This window comes from Sabethes cyaneus, chromosome 1 (genome assembly GCF_943734655.1).
Source record: "Sabethes cyaneus chromosome 1, idSabCyanKW18_F2, whole genome shotgun sequence".
Taxonomy (NCBI): Eukaryota; Metazoa; Arthropoda; class Insecta; order Diptera; family Culicidae; genus Sabethes; species Sabethes cyaneus.
Genome location: NC_071353.1, coordinates 14,741,451 through 14,753,990, shown reverse-complemented (window position 1 = coordinate 14,753,990; position 12,540 = coordinate 14,741,451). Strand labels below are relative to the sequence as shown.

Sequence of the window (12,540 nt, the reverse complement as noted above, 5' to 3'; positions counted from 1 at the left end):
CTGGGTAGTTAGGAACAATAAGAATTAATTCTGAAGGATCGACATTTGTTTTTTTTATGATTAATTGCGGGATTTAACTTGTTACTATAGAAAAGTTTCTAAAATATAAAACTACTATTTTTGATTTGGCAGAAAGCCATCAGTTACAGATAAAATAGAAAGAAAAAACCCGATTTAATCCAATGTTGGTGACAGGAACCTTTGTTATAGCATCTCATTTGTCATTTGAGATAGAATTCGACACGTCTTCAGAACAGACTTTTTGATAAGACTAGGGTTATCATCAATATGCATGTATATTTAATATACTGAATAAATTTGTAGAATATTTGAAAGCAATTAAAAAATCGTGTGCACAGTTCTTGAGCAGAACTGATATCTAAGGGCAAGGGGGGACACTACTCTGGAAACTCGTTTGTTTTCTGGAGATTTTTACCTCCAGAAATGTTGATCCCAAAGAATTTTCCAATAGGTGGTATCGCCGAAAATTTACAATAAAAACTGTGGGATCGCCTGAATATGGATCGCAGTACAATAATAAATGCGCATTCCTTAAACCAAGTTTTTTCAGCGGCGGTGCGTGTATTTCAGTATGTGCAGGACCGATTTGGCTGAATTTTTTTCGACATGTAAAAATAAATTATCTAAATTGTGACGTAAATAGCCGTATTTCGATATCTCAGTTTTTCAATTTTTGCTGCTTTTTTAAACAAATCGTTACAGTTCGCAAACAGTAAGAGATAGATAGTTACTATGTATAGCAAAGTTGCTTATTTTACTGCGTTCTACCATTTTTATGAAGATACTGTACTTTTCTGGACGCATTTAAAGAAACAAAAATTTGAATCACCGCAATAGATGGCTTTTCGGTCATTCTAATAGCGTAAAAATTTGCACTATATTTTTTTAATAAACTTTTCCGAAGACAAACCACCTGGAAAATTACGCACTTTTTACGCTAGAGCAAATGATCGCGTTTTTGATTCATAGCAGTAAAATTTTATCAATGTTTTATTAAACAACTTTTGACCAGTAAGGCGAATTCTAATCAAATTTAGTAGATATATTCAGAGCCATAAGGTCTCTCGTTTGATACTAAAATAATTGAAATCTGATGAATTATCTGGTTGAAATCGTTTTAAATAATTGTAATTTTTTTTATGTTGTACACGATTGCTCATAGCTTTTAAGTTAAACACCCAATCAACGAACAAATCAATAGTGATAGTTAAATAGTTATAGTTAAATGAGTTAAAATGAGACTAATAGCGCATTAATCGGTTTAGTCATTTCTGAGAAACGTTCAACTAATTGAGACCTAGTCAAAACATATTTTTAAGCATAACTACTTATTCTTTTCTATCGAAAATTTGCAGTGTGGCAGTAAAACGACCTTTCATTTGATAATAAAATTATTGAAATTGGTCAAGCGGTTCTAGAGATAATCGAGTTTTGTAGTTTTCACGTTTTGCCTTTCTACTAGGTATATGAATATATATTTTCTGTTTATATAAGAGGCTTATGTCTGTACCGAAAACCAGGTCTCTGACAGGACGTCATAAGAGACTTATCGGTAACTAAAAACTGGTCAATTAGTTGACTAGACTGCTTGACTGGACTGGTCGATTAGACTGCTCGATTTGATTGCTTGACTGGACTGCTTAACTGAATTGCTCGACTGAACTGTTCGATTCGACTGCTCGACTCAGCTGCTTGATTGGACAGATCGACTTGACTGCTTGATTGAACAGGTCGATTTAACTGCTCGAGTGGACTACTTGACTTAACCGACCCGACTGCTCGACTTAATTGCACGATTGAACTGCTCGACTTTACTGTTCGATTTGACTGCTCGACTGGACTGCTTGCATGATTCATCTGCTCGACTAGACTGCTTGACGCAACTGCTCGAATGAACTGCTTGATTCAACTACTCGATTGGACTATTCGAATCGACTGCTCGACTCATCTGTTTAACCCGATCGCTGGATTGCTAGACTATTCGATTTGATTGCTCGACTCAACTGACAGCTTGATTCAACAGCTCGACTAGACTGCTCGACTCAACTGCTTGACTTAACTGTTTGATTCGAGTGCTCGATTCAACTGGGCTACTCGACTGAACTGCTCGACTCAACTGTTCGACTTACCTGCTCGACTAAACCACTTGACCCGAGTGCTCGACTAGACTACTCGATTCAACTGTTTGATTTGGCAGCTTGACTGAACTGCTCAACTGGACTACTCGACTCAACTGCTCGGCAGAATGCTTGACTGAACAGCTTGTTTTAACTACTCGACTCAACTGCTCGACTGGACTACTCGACTCAGCTGCTCAACTGGACTACTCGACTTAACTGCTTGAATAAACTATTCGACTGGACTACTCGACTCAACTGCTCGACTCGACTGCTCGAATGAACTGCTTGACTCCACTGTTCGACTTAGCTGCTTGACCCGGCTGCTTGACTAAACCATTCGATTCGACTGCTCGATTCAAATGCTTGACTAGACTACTCGATTCAACTAATCGACTGGACTATTCGACTTAACTGTTCGATTAAACTGCTCGACTGGACTGCTTGACTTGACTGCTCGACCCGAACACTCGACTCGACTGTTCGACTCGCCTGCTCGACTCGCCTGCTCAACTCGATTGCTTGTCGCGATATCATATGGTCGGTGTTAAATCAGACCGGACCAAGTCGCAAGATTTTAAAAAATGAGTTAATGATAGCAAACGATCAAGAATTTTCTTAGCAGCATTTTACTCTAAAGTTTTTATTCAGTTAAATAAAATTCAATACGACCATAAAAACTATTTGTTTTAGTTTCCGGCTATGACTCTTTTATGTACAACATCTTAGAGCTATACAGGCCGGACTCGATTATCCGGGGACTCGATTAACCGGGGATTCGCTTATCCGGAGATTCGCTTATCCGGGGTTTTAGACTCGATTATTCGGGTGAAAAAAAAAATGTTTTTTCGACGATTTATTTTAACCCTAAATGTTATAGTTTTCATGATACATGATGATTCTTACTTGACAATTATTGATTCACCTCCCTAAAGCTACAAAATTCTTTTCTAATATCCCTTTTGTCGGCGAACAAAACAAAAACAAATCCTGTGATAATAAAATCAATTTTTTTACTTAAAAATCATCATCATCACCATGATCATCATCATCATCATCATCATCATCATCATCATCATCATCATCATCATCATCATCATCATCATCATCGTAATCATTAATAAAAAAATTGCAAAAAAGGTATGTTATGACTTTAGGGGAGATTGATCAATAATAAAAAAAATCATTTATAACACATATTTAGGAGCCGATGAAGAGAATGAAAAGAAGGAGATGGAATGAAGAAGATGGAAATGGAGTTGAAAATGCGCGCCGAAGAAGAAGAACAGCAGATGGTGTTCCAGGAGGAGATGCTTCGGAAAAAGCAAGAGCCGTTCGATCGAATGGTGGCGAAAGCGTTCGAAAAGAAGATGGCGGATCTGTAATTACATGAATGCGTTTTCTTAAGATTTCGAAAAAGTCTTGTTGAGCTACTGCCGGTTAGAATTGAGCACGTGCTATTTTTATAAAATAAAAGTGATAATCGATGACGACAACGAGAGTCAACGATGGGCGAGTCTGCGATGAGCCGATGTCGCGCTAGACACTAACGGGATCAATGTTAGAAGAGCCAAGATGAGGAAGTGTGAGTGAGCAGTCGCGAGTGTTGAGGATTGACCAGACTATAGCTGAGGAGGCAGTAGATAGACGCGATCAAAAAACAACAAAAGTGAAACGCAACATATAATATAAATATATATAAATAAGCAAGGATGACCTTAACTACCTGTTTATCTACGAAGGTTGACTTATTCCAGAAAGAAGAGGCTAGAATTTAAAAGCATCGAAGACGTAACGTCATTGATGTCTATAACAAATCTAGTCACGCTAAATAAGATCATTCGAATCAAAGTAATGGATTATCCAATCAAGCATTTGGACGAAATACAAACCACTGGCCTATTGTGCGGTATGCCACGGAACCCGCAACGAAGTTTAAAGACGATGTGATATCCCAACTGGATGGAACGACCTAACCGCGGGGTTGGGGATGGGGGGGGGGGGATGTAACGACCCAACCCGCTATATACACCAATTTAAAAATTTTGCCTAGATCCGGGAGATTAAATCCTGGTCAAATCAAGGCAAAGTATTCCTGTTGGGCAAGAAGTAGAACGGCCATCGGCATAAAAGTATAAAAACATTTTTGGAATACGCGGCCCAGTTTCGCGCGGCGAAGTTAAAAAGAACAACAAAAAAGAACAACGATTCAGTTGCTGTCTCTAGCCGCGCATTAAAGGTATTTAAGGGTTTCTAAACGACTTCGGCGAGAGCGCGTAAGTTTAGTGAAGAGAGGCGAGAGACGCTCTCCGTTTAACTAACTTTGTTTATATTTTTTTACCCACCACGTGCGTTTGAGCTTAAGAATAAACGGCGCAAGCGGAATGGGGCGATGACGCAAGTTACACAATTATGGTACTTCTAGTTACTGCGACATAGGGATAACTAGAATTAGTCATATAATCAGCTGCCATAACAACTTTTTAATAACTGTCTTAGTAGGGAAGGCACTCACACGCGGATTGCCATTTTACTGGCAACAAAGTAGGAGTAAGTGGCGCTCGCATGGAGAACTTGCTCAGAGAAACAGCACAGGTGGGGAAAAATCCCCGTTTCGATAGGTAGATTAAGAACTAATGGTATAGAGTAAAATATATGATTCGGGTTTTGACCGTCAACCCTTATGGCTGACGGAATGATTAATTTTGGCGTTTTATTTCCTAGTTCGTAAGACCGAAAGGGGTTCCCGTATTCCCTTCAAAATGTTATCGGTTCTTGAAGTAATAGAAACTTGGCTTGAACCAAGAAACACTAACAGATCAATATCCATAAGCAATTTTAAAATTGTACGATTTGATCGCTTGAGCAGTATCAAGACTCGTGGAGGAGGAGTTTTACGAAAACTTCGAAATAATTGCTGAACTCTGCTGATGTGATTTGAGTATTGATTTGTTAAAATCTGCTGAACTATCTGCGACAAGGCTTCAGCTTGATACGGCGACTTTTTAAAAACCCTCTCTGCCCACATGCCATCGATCCAAGTGCCCAGAATCTTGGATTGATTTATTAGCGGGTAACTGTACTTTTAATATAAAAAAATTGTATCTGTATTTATTTGGAGGTTTAACTCAAGAAAATTATTACTCCAGATGTTTATCTCAAGAAGTAGTATTAACCTAAGTAACCTCGGCCACATGTAATTCTTCCGGAACTAATCAAATTCTTTTGAAAGTTCTAAAATGGGCATCTTGTGTTACGCTGCCTTTTATTACAGATTTATTTATTTGTATATTAACTACGTCGTTCTTTCGGCATGACTGAAAAATTCCACTGAGGTTGATTATCGTCCAATCAGTATTTTTTCAGCTCTTTGAAAAATGTTTGAAGGGTCTAATTGAAAACTATTTAGTGCAAAATAGATTATTGTGTCTTCTTCAGTCACGATACCGGAAACAGTGCAGCACAATCACAGCGATAATAAAAATTAAAAATGATATTCGTTGTGCGTTTGATCAAAAGCTTGGTATTGTGATGATACTCCTTAATTTAACTTAATGGCATAAACCCGCCCGAGGCAATTTATATGACGTTACGAATACGAAGAAATCAGTGACCTAGGAGTTCTGATGGATAAGAAACTTTCCTTTGCGAACCATCGATCAGCCATCATCGCTAAAGCCAACCGGAAGTTAGGCTTCATAATGAAAACTGCCAGAAATTTAACAGCCTTGAAGCTTTGCATTGCTCATTGGTTCGTCCTATTCTGGAGAATGCAGTATTCCTATGCTTTTGATTCGCCTTACTTTGTAAAAAACTAAAGCGTTCATTCTTGAAAAATATGCTATTGATCCACTTCATTCATATCTGTCTGGCCGATCACAAAATGTTGAGTTCAATGGCATAAAAGCATAAAATTATCTGTAAGTGGAGTCCCACAAGGGTCAATTTTAGAACCGCTTTTGTTCTCGATGGTTATTAACGATCTTCCTGAGCAACTCGTGTACTGTAAATTTCACCTATATGCGACCGGTTTCCAATTTTACCTTTCCGGAAAAAGTAAAGAAACTGACAATCTCGTGAATAAAGTTAATATGGACATGAGGAAAATACTGGATTGGAGTAACTCCAATGATATTCGATTAAATGCCGGAAAATCTCAATCATTTTATTAACGAAGAGGATGGTTCTTGATGAAGTTGCTCATATTATGTCTTATCGGTCTTATGACCATTTGGTCGCGTGTCCATTTCTCCATCCGTTTAATCAACCTCGCGTCCATTATGCTGTTTCCATCGACTTCTGGATTGGTTCATTTTCTTCTAGATGGAATAGTTTGTTTTCTAAAGGTCTTTTTAGGCTTGAACACAGACATGGGTACATGGGACATCATTTGAAGTCGTTAGTATTAATAGTTCCTTCGAGTTAGGTGAAGACCTTGGCACCCGCAGTACAACTGGCTGAAATCGTATATTAGGCGTAGAATACAAGTTATAAAAATTCGTTGCAGCAAATGTTGTTTTTTTTACTGCGTACTCAAAAGTACACCACAAGGCAGTGACTTGGGACCACTATAATTAACGGTCTGGCGGGAACACTCGATTGGTAGAATCAAGTTCCCGCTTCACGAACCCTTTTAATGCACTTCAAGAAATAATAATCTTTGAAATGGGTTTCAATATAATTAGACGTCGGCTTACGTTATATTTTTAAGGACAACGTTATTGTCTAGTGTAAGGCGTGTATAGCCCTTTTCAATCTGAATTTACAGATACATTCAAATACTTCTAAGGTTGTAGGTCACAAACGAACAAATTAAAAATGAAACTAGCAGAAACGTTTCGACTCACTTTGGACAACATGTAAACGATTATTCAAGCTACAAGCTCCATGATTATCAACGTATTACCCCACACTCTAGATAAAAGCTAGCATAACGACACAGGAATATAAAATCTGTAATGATTTAAAGAACGCTTACGGTTTCAGTCGAGTCTTTTGCCGCAGGCCGCAGGATAATAGAAGTATGTATTACGTACAACAAAGCGCATTTGGAATGGATCGGTCATAAACGATCGAATTAGCATTTCAAATTTGCCGGCGGGTGTGAGGGAAAGAAAAATCATATTAAATTGCCATCAAGCAGTGGCTGCTAAGCGGCAGCGTTTATGTTTTGTCTTCTATTCGCATTGGATGTGTATTGGATATCTAGTCGCAATATATAATTCTATTAGACACATCTATTAAACTCTTCAATATAATGTAGACGCATGGTTATTGAAAACTTTAATCTCATTCTCAATTAGTTCGTTTTAGTTTAAAATTAACTAAAAAAATCCCAATGTTCGTCGGCACGGAAATTTAGTCACAGCTCACAATCCTTTTCGAGCAAATTAACAGAACAATTCACAATCACCGTTCGAATCAACCAACATCCTTCCTGATTTGCAACCGTTCCTTCTACTACTGTCTTCGGTCGCTTAGGTCAATTTTCGCTCCGAATCGCATCGAACCATGACCTGTGCCGACAGCACTCTAGAACAAGAAGGAACGTAAGGAACAGCTCATCAGACAGCCCGAGTTCCGAACGACCCGCCCGTTATTGCACTCCCTTTCCCGTTTCCCTTCACTTGCTTGACCAACTGAAGTTCTTCGCAGCTCGTTGGCAAATAAAAATCCTTTCACGATTTCTCGCACACTGACACAGACCACCTTAATGTGCCACCCACCCCGTTGTATATGAATGAAAAACTACCCCTCGTCGGTGTGTGCGTGTGTACCCCACCAACCCGCCTGCTCGAACCAGCAGCGATAATGTATGTTTCCCGTCCCGCATGTTACGCTATCAATGTTCTGCGCCTGTTTGCGTGCCGTATCATGCAACACTACTGACACAGTTCAGTGGAACGGAACAGCGTCCGTCAACCAGTCAGTTGATTACGATACGACGTCGGTTACGAGTAGTGACGGTCCTCACAGCACAGTTCACATCGCAGCAGTACCGTTGAAAGTCACTGGGAAAAAAGCCTACATTATTAATGCAAAAGGACGAACGACAGTGGGGCTGCCAAACTGCGAGTGAGTCAGCAGTCAGCAGTGCCAGTTGTCGCGAGCAAGTCTGGAACGGCGTATCGAAGCCGATCGGTACGGGTTCACACTGGCTGCTGGCTGGAATGGAGCGTGCCGAGCATGTGCGAACTGAAGGTATGGTTGCCAGCCACCGGCTGTGATTTTCTAATTTGACTAATTTTGATTTTGAGCGAATTAGTTGATAGCAATACACCATGCGCCTCCTTTGCATTACATTTTAGAATAAAAAAATGATGAATTTCAGAAACACTCTAGCCCAAAAAAAGCAGGGCAGCTGGGAGAAACGAATAAAACCTTCTGGATTTTGTAGTCTTATCATCTAGTTTTTGATTCGTGTAATTTAATTTGCATCCGTCTGCCCATGATCGAGTAATTCGAGGTCAAAATTAGGGTGTTTTTTATTAAAAGTTCTACAGTTCCTAAACAAGCAAAGATAGAGGTATACTATATTCAGCAAAATTGTGTATTTTTACTATTTGTACAGCTTTGTTAAACATCAAAAAGTTACACAACAATTACAAAAAAAGTTAAAATAGAAAAACTGATTTTGACGATTCGTGTATAAGAAATAAGATTTTTCTATCTTCGATGAAGAGATAGACGGTTACTGTCTTCAGCAAAATTTCTTGTAATTATATGCTCTAAAACATTGCAGAACACCTCAATGTGTTTCATTGAAACTGAAGAAAAATAAATTTTTTATTTCACTTTTCGGCGAATTCATCAAAATTTGAATTCCACCGGACGGTAGAACTTTTAATTTCAAGAAACTTTTCCAAACTTTTCCAAAATTTTTTGATTTTGGACCACTGAGATTTTCAGAAACAAAAATAAGCATTTTAAAACATAGGCCCAGCCAATCTTTTTGTTCACTTAACTCACTTGTAACTGCGTTATGTGAATTCGGTAACAATAGATTATACAGGGTGTTAGGTAGCTTAGTGCAAATATTTTAGGGAATGATAGAGGATCACATTTGCCGAAAAAAATCCTTCTACGCACATGCTCAAACTTCATTTTTAGTTTTCGGTTTCCTTTAAATTAGCTCTAGTATAAAAAGTAATGCTAGCTAGCTCAATTCTGTTCCTTCCATTCGAAAGCTTTTACACTGAAAATTGCACTAAAACCCCCTGCTCATGACATTTAGAAACTTTTCAGGAGCAAAAAGCTTTAAAATAAGTATTTCTCAAGACGTTGTCACCAAAATTCTCCTTAAAAGGCGTGATAAAGTTGATTGCTTTTCTTGCCAATTTGAGTTTTTGATACCGTTGTACAATTCGTTCTTTAACGTGAAACGCTTTTAGTTTTTAGTTTCGATGCAAATTAATTTTAAACGCAACGTGTTGAGTATTAAATTAGTATCTGAAAACTGTACAAATTTACACATCACGCATAGCACACTAGATCACACGGCGTGCGACGAACACGGTTGCTTCTGAAAAGTTTCTAAATTTCATGGAAGTAGGAAGTTTAGCGACAATTTTGAGTGTAAAATTTTCTCAGCCTTCGAATAGAGGCAACAGAATTAAGCTAGCTAGCATACTTTTCATACTAGAGCCAATTTAAGAGAAACAGAATCGAAAACTAAAAATGTTGAATACCTCTGTAACGATTGAGGTTTGAGCATGTGCATAAAAGGAAAGAGCACGTGCGTTACGAGCAACAAATTTCGAGTCACATTGCGGCACATTAATATGTGATTAATTCTAACTCGATCTGCTACATTGTAAGATTTCAGTTTTCTTATCTGCACTGCAATTCCACTTTGAGTAATATACGATGCAGTAGTTGTGCTATAATAAAAATTAATTTTATTTTTATTAATTTTATTTTATTTTAATTTTTTTTTATTTTCAATAAACAAAGTTTCCAGAGTAAGATAATTCAATATTGATTCGAGCAAATAGCTTTTTCTAATATAAAAATATAAAACAATTAACTCATAACCATTTAATTTGTAGTTGTTAAAGGCGCATAAGTTCAATATTCTGCATTCTGGCATAGTTTAAAAAACTCGGAAAATTTTTGTGTGCTATCATGACAGTCATGACCATACGAATCAGCATGGTCACGTATATGATTTCCAATGTTTATTCAAATCTAACACGTTAAATGATTGTATACTGACATCGAATGAATTCATATATGACTTCATGAAAAAGATTGCAAATGAATCATAGTTTTGCACCTTATAAAATTTCAACCAATTTGATATATTATGTAACTGTAACTTAATCTGATAATTTATTTGATTTATAATTAACTAGCTCCCCCCTTATTACCCCCCTCCGTCTTTGTCAACCCCTGGTGCCGTTTCCCTGATGTCAAGGAACAAGTTTGACAAAGAACGGTCAAGGCGTTTCGGAGTTATGGCTTCCCCCCACCATTAGGACCCCTCTACACTCTTATTAGGGAATCTCTCTCCTTCCTTTTTGTTAACCCCCCAGTGTTTCTCTTTTGTCAAGGAACATGTGTGGCAAGTTTGATGAAGAACCGTCGAGGAATTTAGGAGCTATGGCCTCCCCCCTCTTATCAATCGCCCAGTGCTGATTCAAGGAATATGTGTCCCAAGTTTGGTGGCGATTGGTCAAGGCATTCTGGAGTTATGGTGGAACATACAAACTCACGCTCACTTTTATATAGAGTAGGGCGGGGCATAAGTGGGATGTTTGAAGTTGTCATCAATTTTCGTGAGATACAAAGAAGGACAACAACATAATATATTTTATAGTGATGCAGTAACTCAATGTCTTCACATTCAACTATAAATCATCTACGGTAATAGTGTTTTGCAAAATAAATTCTTCTTTCTTCTGATCAAGTGCCGATTCGCCCTTTTACCCCACAAGCGGGGCAAAAGTGCAAAGCTCGAATCCACGAAATTAGCACAACAGCAGCTAACAAAACCATATTATCTTCAATCTGCGTTATGTTTCGGCAAGGAATATTCTCAATTTGCATCATTCCTATTTTACGCTGGTGTATTGCAGCTTCCGTTAGATCGAAACTTTTCCAGAAGTTTGTTTTTTGTTCCATCAGCGGAAAACATTGTTTTCCTTCGGCCAACATGTGTAGAGCACACAGTTTTCTGCAGATCTTCCATTTCTAGTATCTGTAATATAGTGCCTAAAGCTGTATATAATTATCTATACATTTTTGCCTCGTCCATGAATTGCACTTTTGCCCCGTCCGTGAATCGCACTTTTACCCCGCTAGGCGTTTGACGGGGTTAGATTAAATCAGGGATGGTTCGATCACTTTGACTCAATTTTGATTCATTTGACAGTAGCGTCCTAACCGAGTAAAATTTAACAAATTGATGTATGGGACATTTCTAGATAATAGCTAAATCTACAATTTTGCTGAATAAAGTGTTGCTGTATCTTTTATAGTTACGGTGCTACAATGCTAGTACCTCATTAGTAACTAAATGAACGTTCATTTAGTTACTAAAGAGGTACTAGCATTGTAGCGCCGTAACTACAAAAATTACAGCAACACTTTATTTAGCAAAATTATAGATCTAGTTATTATCTACAAATGTTCCATACATCAATTTGTCAAATTTTGCTCTGCTGAGACGGTAGTGTCAAATGAATCAAAATTGAGTCAAAGTGATCGAACCATCCCTGGATTAAATTACGGAAAAGCAAAGTATATTTTGTAAATTCTTTTCACCGAATTTTCAAAACAGATATGTGAGTGATGTAAAACGCTGCTACAAATTTTCAACAAGTAATATTCTTCTGTTGTTGTTTGCAGTATAACGAAAAATTACATCAAAACCGCCCTAAAATAACATTTGCACATAACTCGGCAACTATGCTTCGTAAGCAACCAAAGTTTACGTTAATTTCAAGCTGTCAAAGTAGTCACCCATCCATGGCAATGTAGTCAATTTACTCGGAATATGCACCGATAAATAATTGAATCGCACTTTTACCTGCATCGCACTTTTACCCCTCCTTACTCTATATAGAAGAAGAAAATATCCTGATATGATTTCTAGTATGCTGGGGGCATATCATTTTCGTTATGCGGAGTATAGAGAGATCAGAAAAAGGGATAGATGTAGAGATAGACATAGAGAGAAAGAGATTCAGATAGGTGCCGGAATATAGAGAGAATGCTGGAGTTAGGTACATAGAGATGGAAATAGACCGAGATAGAGGAATGAGAAGAAAAAGGTAGAGAGACATAGCATGCGAGATAGGGAGAGAGAGAGAAATTGTGAGAGAGAGTTTGCGATTGAGAGAAATAGAGATAGAGAAAGAGATACTGTGAAAGAGAGATAGCGATTGAGAGAAATAGAGAT

General features: G+C 37.9%; 1 protein-coding gene across 1 annotated transcript in view; it reads right to left on the bottom strand.

Moving 5' to 3' along the window:
• The window catches only part of LOC128741705 (rho GTPase-activating protein 100F), a 93,426-nt gene that overhangs the window by 39,472 nt on the left and 41,414 nt on the right, over positions 1-12,540 (bottom strand). The window lies entirely within an intron of this gene.